General features: G+C 46.3%; 10 non-coding genes across 10 annotated transcripts; all 10 read left to right on the top strand.

Annotated features, from left to right (window-relative positions):
- Window positions 1-681: 681 nt before the first annotated feature.
- On the top strand, window positions 682-872 carry LOC142265853 (U2 spliceosomal RNA). The gene has a single exon (XR_012732066.1). It is a non-coding gene; the product is annotated as a U2 spliceosomal RNA (small nuclear RNA).
- Window positions 873-2,259: 1,387 nt separating this feature from the next.
- On the top strand, window positions 2,260-2,450 carry LOC142265852 (U2 spliceosomal RNA). Its single transcript, XR_012732065.1, has one exon. It is a non-coding gene; the product is annotated as a U2 spliceosomal RNA (small nuclear RNA).
- Window positions 2,451-3,837: 1,387 nt separating this feature from the next.
- Window positions 3,838-4,028, top strand: LOC142265850 (U2 spliceosomal RNA). The gene has a single exon (XR_012732063.1). It is a non-coding gene; the product is annotated as a U2 spliceosomal RNA (small nuclear RNA).
- A 1,387-nt stretch (window positions 4,029-5,415) lies between these two features.
- On the top strand, window positions 5,416-5,606 carry LOC142265849 (U2 spliceosomal RNA). Its single transcript, XR_012732062.1, has one exon. It is a non-coding gene; the product is annotated as a U2 spliceosomal RNA (small nuclear RNA).
- A 1,387-nt stretch (window positions 5,607-6,993) lies between these two features.
- LOC142265848 (U2 spliceosomal RNA) lies at window positions 6,994-7,184 on the top strand. Its single transcript, XR_012732061.1, has one exon. It is a non-coding gene; the product is annotated as a U2 spliceosomal RNA (small nuclear RNA).
- Window positions 7,185-8,571: 1,387 nt separating this feature from the next.
- LOC142265847 (U2 spliceosomal RNA) lies at window positions 8,572-8,762 on the top strand. The gene has a single exon (XR_012732060.1). It is a non-coding gene; the product is annotated as a U2 spliceosomal RNA (small nuclear RNA).
- A 1,387-nt stretch (window positions 8,763-10,149) lies between these two features.
- LOC142265846 (U2 spliceosomal RNA) lies at window positions 10,150-10,340 on the top strand. Its single transcript, XR_012732059.1, has one exon. It is a non-coding gene; the product is annotated as a U2 spliceosomal RNA (small nuclear RNA).
- Window positions 10,341-11,727: 1,387 nt separating this feature from the next.
- On the top strand, window positions 11,728-11,918 carry LOC142265951 (U2 spliceosomal RNA). The gene has a single exon (XR_012732151.1). It is a non-coding gene; the product is annotated as a U2 spliceosomal RNA (small nuclear RNA).
- A 1,387-nt stretch (window positions 11,919-13,305) lies between these two features.
- LOC142265950 (U2 spliceosomal RNA) lies at window positions 13,306-13,496 on the top strand. The gene has a single exon (XR_012732150.1). It is a non-coding gene; the product is annotated as a U2 spliceosomal RNA (small nuclear RNA).
- Window positions 13,497-14,883: 1,387 nt separating this feature from the next.
- LOC142265892 (U2 spliceosomal RNA) lies at window positions 14,884-15,074 on the top strand. The gene has a single exon (XR_012732101.1). It is a non-coding gene; the product is annotated as a U2 spliceosomal RNA (small nuclear RNA).
- The last annotated feature ends 783 nt before the right edge of the window (window positions 15,075-15,857 follow it).

Below are 15,857 nucleotides of genomic sequence, written 5' to 3'. Positions count from 1 at the left end.
AGAAAGCCCCCCTCTAACCTTTGATAGTAAGCTTTTCTGTAGTCTGCCTGTTGATGTATTTTCCGTTTGAACTGTGCACAACATGAAGAGACGGAACACTGGCGGCTTGTCACAATGCCCCCCGATGACATCACAATAGCGCTGCTGCCTAGAAAACAAGCTGCGCAGAAGAAGTTGTTCTTTGGGTGGGAGGGTGGGCTAGTGGAAGGAGGGGGCAATCTCTTTTTTTCCCGGGTGGTAGGGGGATGACAGGAGAAGGGAAGCGGGTGGTGAGAAAGGTACAGAGGGCAGGGTTTGGGGGCTGGGAAGGAAAGGGAAAAGATTAGGGTTTGGGGATGATGAAAGGGCTTTCTACGGGTAAGGATGGCAAAGGGTGGCAGTGACGGAAAGTCAGGCAACCTGTCCTGTCCGTCTTTTTGTATCGTGAATTGGAAAGACTGCAAGGGGGAGGGGAGTTGCTTGCGCCCTAAAGGAGGAGTTATTCAGATTCATTGCAGTGGGCGGCGGCTGCAAAACGCACCATTCTTCTTGTTTTTGCTCTGCAAAGCAGCCTTTTCAAGGGTTGGCTTGGGTGACAAAATGTCTTGTGTAGGCGTGGGTTTGTCTCCCTCTCGCTCTCTCTCCCTAAGATGTGTCCGGCATAGGCCAGGGTGCCACTCGAGGCCCAAACCAATTCTGGTTATCGCTTCTCGGCCTTTTGGCTAAGATCAAGTGTAGTATCTGTTCTTATCAGTTTAATATCTGATACGTCCCCTATCTGGGGACCATATATTAAATGGATTTTTAGAACAGGGAGATGGAAAAAGAGCTTGCTCTGTCCACTCCACGCATTGACCTGGTATTGCAGTACCTCCAGGAACGGTGCACCCCTTCTTAACCCAGTTTCCAAAAGCAGAACTCAATTCACCTGATTCATATTAGCCCGATTTAATGAATTGGAAGAAAGCATACGTCTTCATATGCACCTCAATTTGGCCCATTCACTTTTCACACTTCCTCCTTTTGTTTTTTATCTTTCACACTTTTGACTTTCTTTATTCATCCAAATAGCAAACTCATCACCACTCAACCTGACCAACTCGGCTATGTCCCCGTGCTGCAGTTCTCTGTCTTATCTAGATCATTTGCAATTGAATGGAATAGATCCCTTTTGGACAAAGTGGATTCACCTGCTGCTGCAGTGACCACAGGTGTGATAAGATCTAGAATTGGCATCTGGTGCGATCTCTCCGCTTCCACTCCAAAGAAAGTTACCTGTTTATTCCTATCATGCATTGGTTTTTGGGGTTTTCTTTGAGTAATGATGATCTCTTTAGTAGTCTGTTGGCGCCCTCTCCTGGAGGAATAGTTTGCTTGCTCTTGGACATTCTAAAAGAGAGGTCATGATAGACATTGAGCTTCTGAGCTCAATTGGGGACAGTCATGGGTGATGAATGTTTGCAACCTACTGCGAAGCCTCATACCGCAATATAAGGAACGTCAAATACTAAGAAAGGGCGGCCTATGAAAGAATTACTACTTTCAATAAGTACACTTAAACGGCTAATTGGGAATAGAAAAACTGTAAAAAGCCCTCTGAGAAAGCCCCCCTCTAACCTTTGATAGTAAGCTTTTCTGTAGTCTGCCTGTTGATGTATTTTCCGTTTGAACTGTGCACAACATGAAGAGACGGAACACTGGCGGCTTGTCACAATGCCCCCCGATGACATCACAATAGCGCTGCTGCCTAGAAAACAAGCTGCGCAGAAGAAGTTGTTCTTTGGGTGGGAGGGTGGGCTAGTGGAAGGAGGGGGCAATCTCTTTTTTTCCCGGGTGGTAGGGGGATGACAGGAGAAGGGAAGCGGGTGGTGAGAAAGGTACAGAGGGCAGGGTTTGGGGGCTGGGAAGGAAAGGGAAAAGATTAGGGTTTGGGGATGATGAAAGGGCTTTCTACGGGTAAGGATGGCAAAGGGTGGCAGTGACGGAAAGTCAGGCAACCTGTCCTGTCCGTCTTTTTGTATCGTGAATTGGAAAGACTGCAAGGGGGAGGGGAGTTGCTTGCGCCCTAAAGGAGGAGTTATTCAGATTCATTGCAGTGGGCGGCGGCTGCAAAACGCACCATTCTTCTTGTTTTTGCTCTGCAAAGCAGCCTTTTCAAGGGTTGGCTTGGGTGACAAAATGTCTTGTGTAGGCGTGGGTTTGTCTCCCTCTCGCTCTCTCTCCCTAAGATGTGTCCGGCATAGGCCAGGGTGCCACTCGAGGCCCAAACCAATTCTGGTTATCGCTTCTCGGCCTTTTGGCTAAGATCAAGTGTAGTATCTGTTCTTATCAGTTTAATATCTGATACGTCCCCTATCTGGGGACCATATATTAAATGGATTTTTAGAACAGGGAGATGGAAAAAGAGCTTGCTCTGTCCACTCCACGCATTGACCTGGTATTGCAGTACCTCCAGGAACGGTGCACCCCTTCTTAACCCAGTTTCCAAAAGCAGAACTCAATTCACCTGATTCATATTAGCCCGATTTAATGAATTGGAAGAAAGCATACGTCTTCATATGCACCTCAATTTGGCCCATTCACTTTTCACACTTCCTCCTTTTGTTTTTTATCTTTCACACTTTTGACTTTCTTTATTCATCCAAATAGCAAACTCATCACCACTCAACCTGACCAACTCGGCTATGTCCCCGTGCTGCAGTTCTCTGTCTTATCTAGATCATTTGCAATTGAATGGAATAGATCCCTTTTGGACAAAGTGGATTCACCTGCTGCTGCAGTGACCACAGGTGTGATAAGATCTAGAATTGGCATCTGGTGCGATCTCTCCGCTTCCACTCCAAAGAAAGTTACCTGTTTATTCCTATCATGCATTGGTTTTTGGGGTTTTCTTTGAGTAATGATGATCTCTTTAGTAGTCTGTTGGCGCCCTCTCCTGGAGGAATAGTTTGCTTGCTCTTGGACATTCTAAAAGAGAGGTCATGATAGACATTGAGCTTCTGAGCTCAATTGGGGACAGTCATGGGTGATGAATGTTTGCAACCTACTGCGAAGCCTCATACCGCAATATAAGGAACGTCAAATACTAAGAAAGGGCGGCCTATGAAAGAATTACTACTTTCAATAAGTACACTTAAACGGCTAATTGGGAATAGAAAAACTGTAAAAAGCCCTCTGAGAAAGCCCCCCTCTAACCTTTGATAGTAAGCTTTTCTGTAGTCTGCCTGTTGATGTATTTTCCGTTTGAACTGTGCACAACATGAAGAGACGGAACACTGGCGGCTTGTCACAATGCCCCCCGATGACATCACAATAGCGCTGCTGCCTAGAAAACAAGCTGCGCAGAAGAAGTTGTTCTTTGGGTGGGAGGGTGGGCTAGTGGAAGGAGGGGGCAATCTCTTTTTTTCCCGGGTGGTAGGGGGATGACAGGAGAAGGGAAGCGGGTGGTGAGAAAGGTACAGAGGGCAGGGTTTGGGGGCTGGGAAGGAAAGGGAAAAGATTAGGGTTTGGGGATGATGAAAGGGCTTTCTACGGGTAAGGATGGCAAAGGGTGGCAGTGACGGAAAGTCAGGCAACCTGTCCTGTCCGTCTTTTTGTATCGTGAATTGGAAAGACTGCAAGGGGGAGGGGAGTTGCTTGCGCCCTAAAGGAGGAGTTATTCAGATTCATTGCAGTGGGCGGCGGCTGCAAAACGCACCATTCTTCTTGTTTTTGCTCTGCAAAGCAGCCTTTTCAAGGGTTGGCTTGGGTGACAAAATGTCTTGTGTAGGCGTGGGTTTGTCTCCCTCTCGCTCTCTCTCCCTAAGATGTGTCCGGCATAGGCCAGGGTGCCACTCGAGGCCCAAACCAATTCTGGTTATCGCTTCTCGGCCTTTTGGCTAAGATCAAGTGTAGTATCTGTTCTTATCAGTTTAATATCTGATACGTCCCCTATCTGGGGACCATATATTAAATGGATTTTTAGAACAGGGAGATGGAAAAAGAGCTTGCTCTGTCCACTCCACGCATTGACCTGGTATTGCAGTACCTCCAGGAACGGTGCACCCCTTCTTAACCCAGTTTCCAAAAGCAGAACTCAATTCACCTGATTCATATTAGCCCGATTTAATGAATTGGAAGAAAGCATACGTCTTCATATGCACCTCAATTTGGCCCATTCACTTTTCACACTTCCTCCTTTTGTTTTTTATCTTTCACACTTTTGACTTTCTTTATTCATCCAAATAGCAAACTCATCACCACTCAACCTGACCAACTCGGCTATGTCCCCGTGCTGCAGTTCTCTGTCTTATCTAGATCATTTGCAATTGAATGGGATAGATCCCTTTTGGACAAAGTGGATTCACCTGCTGCTGCAGTGACCACAGGTGTGATAAGATCTAGAATTGGCATCTGGTGCGATCTCTCCGCTTCCACTCCAAAGAAAGTTACCTGTTTATTCCTATCATGCATTGGTTTTTGGGGTTTTCTTTGAGTAATGATGATCTCTTTAGTAGTCTGTTGGCGCCCTCTCCTGGAGGAATAGTTTGCTTGCTCTTGGACATTCTAAAAGAGAGGTCATGATAGACATTGAGCTTCTGAGCTCAATTGGGGACAGTCATGGGTGATGAATGTTTGCAACCTACTGCGAAGCCTCATACCGCAATATAAGGAACGTCAAATACTAAGAAAGGGCGGCCTATGAAAGAATTACTACTTTCAATAAGTACACTTAAACGGCTAATTGGGAATAGAAAAACTGTAAAAAGCCCTCTGAGAAAGCCCCCCTCTAACCTTTGATAGTAAGCTTTTCTGTAGTCTGCCTGTTGATGTATTTTCCGTTTGAACTGTGCACAACATGAAGAGACGGAACACTGGCGGCTTGTCACAATGCCCCCCGATGACATCACAATAGCGCTGCTGCCTAGAAAACAAGCTGCGCAGAAGAAGTTGTTCTTTGGGTGGGAGGGTGGGCTAGTGGAAGGAGGGGGCAATCTCTTTTTTTCCCGGGTGGTAGGGGGATGACAGGAGAAGGGAAGCGGGTGGTGAGAAAGGTACAGAGGGCAGGGTTTGGGGGCTGGGAAGGAAAGGGAAAAGATTAGGGTTTGGGGATGATGAAAGGGCTTTCTACGGGTAAGGATGGCAAAGGGTGGCAGTGACGGAAAGTCAGGCAACCTGTCCTGTCCGTCTTTTTGTATCGTGAATTGGAAAGACTGCAAGGGGGAGGGGAGTTGCTTGCGCCCTAAAGGAGGAGTTATTCAGATTCATTGCAGTGGGCGGCGGCTGCAAAACGCACCATTCTTCTTGTTTTTGCTCTGCAAAGCAGCCTTTTCAAGGGTTGGCTTGGGTGACAAAATGTCTTGTGTAGGCGTGGGTTTGTCTCCCTCTCGCTCTCTCTCCCTAAGATGTGTCCGGCATAGGCCAGGGTGCCACTCGAGGCCCAAACCAATTCTGGTTATCGCTTCTCGGCCTTTTGGCTAAGATCAAGTGTAGTATCTGTTCTTATCAGTTTAATATCTGATACGTCCCCTATCTGGGGACCATATATTAAATGGATTTTTAGAACAGGGAGATGGAAAAAGAGCTTGCTCTGTCCACTCCACGCATTGACCTGGTATTGCAGTACCTCCAGGAACGGTGCACCCCTTCTTAACCCAGTTTCCAAAAGCAGAACTCAATTCACCTGATTCATATTAGCCCGATTTAATGAATTGGAAGAAAGCATACGTCTTCATATGCACCTCAATTTGGCCCATTCACTTTTCACACTTCCTCCTTTTGTTTTTTATCTTTCACACTTTTGACTTTCTTTATTCATCCAAATAGCAAACTCATCACCACTCAACCTGACCAACTCGGCTATGTCCCCGTGCTGCAGTTCTCTGTCTTATCTAGATCATTTGCAATTGAATGGAATAGATCCCTTTTGGACAAAGTGGATTCACCTGCTGCTGCAGTGACCACAGGTGTGATAAGATCTAGAATTGGCATCTGGTGCGATCTCTCCGCTTCCACTCCAAAGAAAGTTACCTGTTTATTCCTATCATGCATTGGTTTTTGGGGTTTTCTTTGAGTAATGATGATCTCTTTAGTAGTCTGTTGGCGCCCTCTCCTGGAGGAATAGTTTGCTTGCTCTTGGACATTCTAAAAGAGAGGTCATGATAGACATTGAGCTTCTGAGCTCAATTGGGGACAGTCATGGGTGATGAATGTTTGCAACCTACTGCGAAGCCTCATACCGCAATATAAGGAACGTCAAATACTAAGAAAGGGCGGCCTATGAAAGAATTACTACTTTCAATAAGTACACTTAAACGGCTAATTGGGAATAGAAAAACTGTAAAAAGCCCTCTGAGAAAGCCCCCCTCTAACCTTTGATAGTAAGCTTTTCTGTAGTCTGCCTGTTGATGTATTTTCCGTTTGAACTGTGCACAACATGAAGAGACGGAACACTGGCGGCTTGTCACAATGCCCCCCGATGACATCACAATAGCGCTGCTGCCTAGAAAACAAGCTGCGCAGAAGAAGTTGTTCTTTGGGTGGGAGGGTGGGCTAGTGGAAGGAGGGGGCAATCTCTTTTTTTCCCGGGTGGTAGGGGGATGACAGGAGAAGGGAAGCGGGTGGTGAGAAAGGTACAGAGGGCAGGGTTTGGGGGCTGGGAAGGAAAGGGAAAAGATTAGGGTTTGGGGATGATGAAAGGGCTTTCTACGGGTAAGGATGGCAAAGGGTGGCAGTGACGGAAAGTCAGGCAACCTGTCCTGTCCGTCTTTTTGTATCGTGAATTGGAAAGACTGCAAGGGGGAGGGGAGTTGCTTGCGCCCTAAAGCAGGAGTTATTCAGATTCATTGCAGTGGGCGGCGGCTGCAAAACGCACCATTCTTCTTGTTTTTGCTCTGCAAAGCAGCCTTTTCAAGGGTTGGCTTGGGTGACAAAATGTCTTGTGTAGGCGTGGGTTTGTCTCCCTCTCGCTCTCTCTCCCTAAGATGTGTCCGGCATAGGCCAGGGTGCCACTCGAGGCCCAAACCAATTCTGGTTATCGCTTCTCGGCCTTTTGGCTAAGATCAAGTGTAGTATCTGTTCTTATCAGTTTAATATCTGATACGTCCCCTATCTGGGGACCATATATTAAATGGATTTTTAGAACAGGGAGATGGAAAAAGAGCTTGCTCTGTCCACTCCACGCATTGACCTGGTATTGCAGTACCTCCAGGAACGGTGCACCCCTTCTTAACCCAGTTTCCAAAAGCAGAACTCAATTCACCTGATTCATATTAGCCCGATTTAATGAATTGGAAGAAAGCATACGTCTTCATATGCACCTCAATTTGGCCCATTCACTTTTCACACTTCCTCCTTTTGTTTTTTATCTTTCACACTTTTGACTTTCTTTATTCATCCAAATAGCAAACTCATCACCACTCAACCTGACCAACTCGGCTATGTCCCCGTGCTGCAGTTCTCTGTCTTATCTAGATCATTTGCAATTGAATGGAATAGATCCCTTTTGGACAAAGTGGATTCACCTGCTGCTGCAGTGACCACAGGTGTGATAAGATCTAGAATTGGCATCTGGTGCGATCTCTCCGCTTCCACTCCAAAGAAAGTTACCTGTTTATTCCTATCATACATTGGTTTTTGGGGTTTTCTTTGAGTAATGATGATCTCTTTAGTAGTCTGTTGGCGCCCTCTCCTGGAGGAATAGTTTGCTTGCTCTTGGACATTCTAAAAGAGAGGTCATGATAGACATTGAGCTTCTGAGCTCAATTGGGGACAGTCATGGGTGATGAATGTTTGCAACCTACTGCGAAGCCTCATACCGCAATATAAGGAACGTCAAATACTAAGAAAGGGCGGCCTATGAAAGAATTACTACTTTCAATAAGTACACTTAAACGGCTAATTGGGAATAGAAAAACTGTAAAAAGCCCTCTGAGAAAGCCCCCCTCTAACCTTTGATAGTAAGCTTTTCTGTAGTCTGCCTGTTGATGTATTTTCCGTTTGAACTGTGCACAACATGAAGAGACGGAACACTGGCGGCTTGTCACAATGCCCCCCGATGACATCACAATAGCGCTGCTGCCTAGAAAACAAGCTGCGCAGAAGAAGTTGTTCTTTGGGTGGGAGGGTGGGCTAGTGGAAGGAGGGGGCAATCTCTTTTTTTCCCGGGTGGTAGGGGGATGACAGGAGAAGGGAAGCGGGTGGTGAGAAAGGTACAGAGGGCAGGGTTTGGGGGCTGGGAAGGAAAGGGAAAAGATTAGGGTTTGGGGATGATGAAAGGGCTTTCTACGGGTAAGGATGGCAAAGGGTGGCAGTGACGGAAAGTCAGGCAACCTGTCCTGTCCGTCTTTTTGTATCGTGAATTGGAAAGACTGCAAGGGGGAGGGGAGTTGCTTGCGCCCTAAAGGAGGAGTTATTCAGATTCATTGCAGTGGGCGGCGGCTGCAAAACGCACCATTCTTCTTGTTTTTGCTCTGCAAAGCAGCCTTTTCAAGGGTTGGCTTGGGTGACAAAATGTCTTGTGTAGGCGTGGGTTTGTCTCCCTCTCGCTCTCTCTCCCTAAGATGTGTCCGGCATAGGCCAGGGTGCCACTCGAGGCCCAAACCAATTCTGGTTATCGCTTCTCGGCCTTTTGGCTAAGATCAAGTGTAGTATCTGTTCTTATCAGTTTAATATCTGATACGTCCCCTATCTGGGGACCATATATTAAATGGATTTTTAGAACAGGGAGATGGAAAAAGAGCTTGCTCTGTCCACTCCACGCATTGACCTGGTATTGCAGTACCTCCAGGAACGGTGCACCCCTTCTTAACCCAGTTTCCAAAAGCAGAACTCAATTCACCTGATTCATATTAGCCCGATTTAATGAATTGGAAGAAAGCATACGTCTTCATATGCACCTCAATTTGGCCCATTCACTTTTCACACTTCCTCCTTTTGTTTTTTATCTTTCACACTTTTGACTTTCTTTATTCATCCAAATAGCAAACTCATCACCACTCAACCTGACCAACTCGGCTATGTCCCCGTGCTGCAGTTCTCTGTCTTATCTAGATCATTTGCAATTGAATGGAATAGATCCCTTTTGGACAAAGTGGATTCACCTGCTGCTGCAGTGACCACAGGTGTGATAAGATCTAGAATTGGCATCTGGTGCGATCTCTCCGCTTCCACTCCAAAGAAAGTTACCTGTTTATTCCTATCATGCATTGGTTTTTGGGGTTTTCTTTGAGTAATGATGATCTCTTTAGTAGTCTGTTGGCGCCCTCTCCTGGAGGAATAGTTTGCTTGCTCTTGGACATTCTAAAAGAGAGGTCATGATAGACATTGAGCTTCTGAGCTCAATTGGGGACAGTCATGGGTGATGAATGTTTGCAACCTACTGCGAAGCCTCATACCGCAATATAAGGAACGTCAAATACTAAGAAAGGGCGGCCTATGAAAGAATTACTACTTTCAATAAGTACACTTAAACGGCTAATTGGGAATAGAAAAACTGTAAAAAGCCCTCTGAGAAAGCCCCCCTCTAACCTTTGATAGTAAGCTTTTCTGTAGTCTGCCTGTTGATGTATTTTCCGTTTGAACTGTGCACAACATGAAGAGACGGAACACTGGCGGCTTGTCACAATGCCCCCCGATGACATCACAATAGCGCTGCTGCCTAGAAAACAAGCTGCGCAGAAGAAGTTGTTCTTTGGGTGGGAGGGTGGGCTAGTGGAAGGAGGGGGCAATCTCTTTTTTTCCCGGGTGGTAGGGGGATGACAGGAGAAGGGAAGCGGGTGGTGAGAAAGGTACAGAGGGCAGGGTTTGGGGGCTGGGAAGGAAAGGGAAAAGATTAGGGTTTGGGGATGATGAAAGGGCTTTCTACGGGTAAGGATGGCAAAGGGTGGCAGTGACGGAAAGTCAGGCAACCTGTCCTGTCCGTCTTTTTGTATCGTGAATTGGAAAGACTGCAAGGGGGAGGGGAGTTGCTTGCGCCCTAAAGGAGGAGTTATTCAGATTCATTGCAGTGGGCGGCGGCTGCAAAACGCACCATTCTTCTTGTTTTTGCTCTGCAAAGCAGCCTTTTCAAGGGTTGGCTTGGGTGACAAAATGTCTTGTGTAGGCGTGGGATTGTCTCCCTCTCGCTCTCTCTCCCTAAGATGTGTCCGGCATAGGCCAGGGTGCCACTCGAGGCCCAAACCAATTCTGGTTATCGCTTCTCGGCCTTTTGGCTAAGATCAAGTGTAGTATCTGTTCTTATCAGTTTAATATCTGATACGTCCCCTATCTGGGGACCATATATTAAATGGATTTTTAGAACAGGGAGATGGAAAAAGAGCTTGCTCTGTCCACTCCACGCATTGACCTGGTATTGCAGTACCTCCAGGAACGGTGCACCCCTTCTTAACCCAGTTTCCAAAAGCAGAACTCAATTCACCTGATTCATATTAGCCCGATTTAATGAATTGGAAGAAAGCATACGTCTTCATATGCACCTCAATTTGGCCCATTCACTTTTCACACTTCCTCCTTTTGTTTTTTATCTTTCACACTTTTGACTTTCTTTATTCATCCAAATAGCAAACTCATCACCACTCAACCTGACCAACTCGGCTATGTCCCCGTGCTGCAGTTCTCTGTCTTATCTAGATCATTTGCAATTGAATGGAATAGATCCCTTTTGGACAAAGTGGATTCACCTGCTGCTGCAGTGACCACAGGTGTGATAAGATCTAGAATTGGCATCTGGTGCGATCTCTCCGCTTCCACTCCAAAGAAAGTTACCTGTTTATTCCTATCATGCATTGGTTTTTGGGGTTTTCTTTGAGTAATGATGATCTCTTTAGTAGTCTGTTGGCGCCCTCTCCTGGAGGAATAGTTTGCTTGCTCTTGGACATTCTAAAAGAGAGGTCATGATAGACATTGAGCTTCTGAGCTCAATTGGGGACAGTCATGGGTGATGAATGTTTGCAACCTACTGCGAAGCCTCATACCGCAATATAAGGAACGTCAAATACTAAGAAAGGGCGGCCTATGAAAGAATTACTACTTTCAATAAGTACACTTAAACGGCTAATTGGGAATAGAAAAACTGTAAAAAGCCCTCTGAGAAAGCCCCCCTCTAACCTTTGATAGTAAGCTTTTCTGTAGTCTGCCTGTTGATGTATTTTCCGTTTGAACTGTGCACAACATGAAGAGACGGAACACTGGCGGCTTGTCACAATGCCCCCCGATGACATCACAATAGCGCTGCTGCCTAGAAAACAAGCTGCGCAGAAGAAGTTGTTCTTTGGGTGGGAGGGTGGGCTAGTGGAAGGAGGGGGCAATCTCTTTTTTTCCCGGGTGGTAGGGGGATGACAGGAGAAGGGAAGCGGGTGGTGAGAAAGGTACAGAGGGCAGGGTTTGGGGGCTGGGAAGGAAAGGGAAAAGATTAGGGTTTGGGGATGATGAAAGGGCTTTCTACGGGTAAGGATGGCAAAGGGTGGCAGTGACGGAAAGTCAGGCAACCTGTCCTGTCCGTCTTTTTGTATCGTGAATTGGAAAGACTGCAAGGGGGAGGGGAGTTGCTTGCGCCCTAAAGGAGGAGTTATTCAGATTCATTGCAGTGGGCGGCGGCTGCAAAACGCACCATTCTTCTTGTTTTTGCTCTGCAAAGCAGCCTTTTCAAGGGTTGGCTTGGGTGACAAAATGTCTTGTGTAGGCGTGGGTTTGTCTCCCTCTCGCTCTCTCTCCCTAAGATGTGTCCGGCATAGGCCAGGGTGCCACTCGAGGCCCAAACCAATTCTGGTTATCGCTTCTCGGCCTTTTGGCTAAGATCAAGTGTAGTATCTGTTCTTATCAGTTTAATATCTGATACGTCCCCTATCTGGGGACCATATATTAAATGGATTTTTAGAACAGGGAGATGGAAAAAGAGCTTGCTCTGTCCACTCCACGCATTGACCTGGTATTGCAGTACCTCCAGGAACGGTGCACCCCTTCTTAACCCAGTTTCCAAAAGCAGAACTCAATTCACCTGATTCATATTAGCCCGATTTAATGAATTGGAAGAAAGCATACGTCTTCATATGCACCTCAATTTGGCCCATTCACTTTTCACACTTCCTCCTTTTGTTTTTTATCTTTCACACTTTTGACTTTCTTTATTCATCCAAATAGCAAACTCATCACCACTCAACCTGACCAACTCGGCTATGTCCCCGTGCTGCAGTTCTCTGTCTTATCTAGATCATTTGCAATTGAATGGAATAGATCCCTTTTGGACAAAGTGGATTCACCTGCTGCTGCAGTGACCACAGGTGTGATAAGATCTAGAATTGGCATCTGGTGCGATCTCTCCGCTTCCACTCCAAAGAAAGTTACCTGTTTATTCCTATCATGCATTGGTTTTTGGGGTTTTCTTTGAGTAATGATGATCTCTTTAGTAGTCTGTTGGCGCCCTCTCCTGGAGGAATAGTTTGCTTGCTCTTGGACATTCTAAAAGAGAGGTCATGATAGACATTGAGCTTCTGAGCTCAATTGGGGACAGTCATGGGTGATGAATGTTTGCAACCTACTGCGAAGCCTCATACCGCAATATAAGGAACGTCAAATACTAAGAAAGGGCGGCCTATGAAAGAATTACTACTTTCAATAAGTACACTTAAACGGCTAATTGGGAATAGAAAAACTGTAAAAAGCCCTCTGAGAAAGCCCCCCTCTAACCTTTGATAGTAAGCTTTTCTGTAGTCTGCCTGTTGATGTATTTTCCGTTTGAACTGTGCACAACATGAAGAGACGGAACACTGGCGGCTTGTCACAATGCCCCCCGATGACATCACAATAGCGCTGCTGCCTAGAAAACAAGCTGCGCAGAAGAAGTTGTTCTTTGGGTGGGAGGGTGGGCTAGTGGAAGGAGGGGGCAATCTCTTTTTTTCCCGGGTGGTAGGGGGATGACAGGAGAAGGGAAGCGGGTGGTGAGAAAGGTACAGAGGGCAGGGTTTGGGGGCTGGGAAGGAAAGGGAAAAGATTAGGGTTTGGGGATGATGAAAGGGCTTTCTACGGGTAAGGATGGCAAAGGGTGGCAGTGACGGAAAGTCAGGCAACCTGTCCTGTCCGTCTTTTTGTATCGTGAATTGGAAAGACTGCAAGGGGGAGGGGAGTTGCTTGCGCCCTAAAGGAGGAGTTATTCAGATTCATTGCAGTGGGCGGCGGCTGCAAAACGCACCATTCTTCTTGTTTTTGCTCTGCAAAGCAGCCTTTTCAAGGGTTGGCTTGGGTGACAAAATGTCTTGTGTAGGCGTGGGTTTGTCTCCCTCTCGCTCTCTCTCCCTAAGATGTGTCCGGCATAGGCCAGGGTGCCACTCGAGGCCCAAACCAATTCTGGTTATCGCTTCTCGGCCTTTTGGCTAAGATCAAGTGTAGTATCTGTTCTTATCAGTTTAATATCTGATACGTCCCCTATCTGGGGACCATATATTAAATGGATTTTTAGAACAGGGAGATGGAAAAAGAGCTTGCTCTGTCCACTCCACGCATTGACCTGGTATTGCAGTACCTCCAGGAACGGTGCACCCCTTCTTAACCCAGTTTCCAAAAGCAGAACTCAATTCACCTGATTCATATTAGCCCGATTTAATGAATTGGAAGAAAGCATACGTCTTCATATGCACCTCAATTTGGCCCATTCACTTTTCACACTTCCTCCTTTTGTTTTTTATCTTTCACACTTTTGACTTTCTTTATTCATCCAAATAGCAAACTCATCACCACTCAACCTGACCAACTCGGCTATGTCCCCGTGCTGCAGTTCTCTGTCTTATCTAGATCATTTGCAATTGAATGGAATAGATCCCTTTTGGACAAAGTGGATTCACCTGCTGCTGCAGTGACCACAGGTGTGATAAGATCTAGAATTGGCATCTGGTGCGATCTCTCCGCTTCCACTCCAAAGAAAGTTACCTGTTTATTCCTATCATGCATTGGTTTTTGGGGTTTTCTTTGAGTAATGATGATCTCTTTAGTAGTCTGTTGGCGCCCTCTCCTGGAGGAATAGTTTGCTTGCTCTTGGACATTCTAAAAGAGAGGTCATGATAGACATTGAGCTTCTGAGCTCAATTGGGGACAGTCATGGGTGATGAATGTTTGCAACCTACTGCGAAGCCTCATACCGCAATATAAGGAACGTCAAATACTAAGAAAGGGCGGCCTATGAAAGAATTACTACTTTCAATAAGTACACTTAAACGGCTAATTGGGAATAGAAAAACTGTAAAAAGCCCTCTGAGAAAGCCCCCCTCTAACCTTTGATAGTAAGCTTTTCTGTAGTCTGCCTGTTGATGTATTTTCCGTTTGAACTGTGCACAACATGAAGAGACGGAACACTGGCGGCTTGTCACAATGCCCCCCGATGACATCACAATAGCGCTGCTGCCTAGAAAACAAGCTGCGCAGAAGAAGTTGTTCTTTGGGTGGGAGGGTGGGCTAGTGGAAGGAGGGGGCAATCTCTTTTTTTCCCGGGTGGTAGGGGGATGACAGGAGAAGGGAAGCGGGTGGTGAGAAAGGTACAGAGGGCAGGGTTTGGGGGCTGGGAAGGAAAGGGAAAAGATTAGGGTTTGGGGATGATGAAAGGGCTTTCTACGGGTAAGGATGGCAAAGGGTGGCAGTGACGGAAAGTCAGGCAACCTGTCCTGTCCGTCTTTTTGTATCGTGAATTGGAAAGACTGCAAGGGGGAGGGGAGTTGCTTGCGCCCTAAAGGAGGAGTTATTCAGATTCATTGCAGTGGGCGGCGGCTGCAAAACGCACCATTCTTCTTGTTTTTGCTCTGCAAAGCAGCCTTTTCAAGGGTTGGCTTGGGTGACAAAATGTCTTGTGTAGGCGTGGGTTTGTCTCCCTCTCGCTCTCTCTCCCTAAGATGTGTCCGGCATAGGCCAGGGTGCCACTCGAGGCCCAAACCAATTCTGGTTATCGCTTCTCGGCCTTTTGGCTAAGATCAAGTGTAGTATCTGTTCTTATCAGTTTAACATCTGATACGTCCCCTATCTGGGGACCATATATTAAATGGATTTTTAGAACAGGGAGATGGAAAAAGAGCTTGCTCTGTCCACTCCACGCATTGACCTGGTATTGCAGTACCTCCAGGAACGGTGCACCCCTTCTTAACCCAGTTTCCAAAAGCAGAACTCAATTCACCTGATTCATATTAGCCCGATTTAATGAATTGGAAGAAAGCATACGTCTTCATATGCACCTCAATTTGGCCCATTCACTTTTCACACTTCCTCCTTTTGTTTTTTATCTTTCACACTTTTGACTTTCTTTATTCATCCAAATAGCAAACTCATCACCACTCAACCTGACCAACTCGGCTATGTCCCCGTGCTGCAGTTCTCTGTCTTATCTAGATCATTTGCAATTGAATGGAATAGATCCCTTTTGGACAAAGTGGATTCACCTGCTGCTGCAGTGACCACAGGTGTGATAAGATCTAGAATTGGCATCTGGTGCGATCTCTCCGCTTCCACTCCAAAGAAAGTTACCTGTTTATTCCTATCATGCATTGGTTTTTGGGGTTTTCTTTGAGTAATGATGATCTCTTTAGTAGTCTGTTGGCGCCCTCTCCTGGAGGAATAGTTTGCTTGCTCTTGGACATTCTAAAAGAGAGGTCATGATAGACATTGAGCTTCTGAGCTCAATTGGGGACAGTCATGGGTGATGAATGTTTGCAACCTACTGCGAAGCCTCATACCGCAATATAAGGAACGTCAAATACTAAGAAAGGGCGGCCTATGAAAGAATTACTACTTTCAATAAGTACACTTAAACGGCTAATTGGGAATAGAAAAACTGTAAAAAGCCCTCTGAGAAAGCCCCCCTCTAACCTTTGATAGTAAGCTTTTCTGTAGTCTGCCTGTTGATGTATTTTCCGTTTGAACTGTGC

This window comes from Anomaloglossus baeobatrachus, unplaced genomic scaffold, assembly GCF_048569485.1.
Source record: "Anomaloglossus baeobatrachus isolate aAnoBae1 unplaced genomic scaffold, aAnoBae1.hap1 Scaffold_2783, whole genome shotgun sequence".
NCBI classification, from domain to species: Eukaryota; Metazoa; Chordata; class Amphibia; order Anura; family Aromobatidae; genus Anomaloglossus; species Anomaloglossus baeobatrachus.
This window is presented reverse-complemented; position numbering and strand designations above follow the sequence as displayed.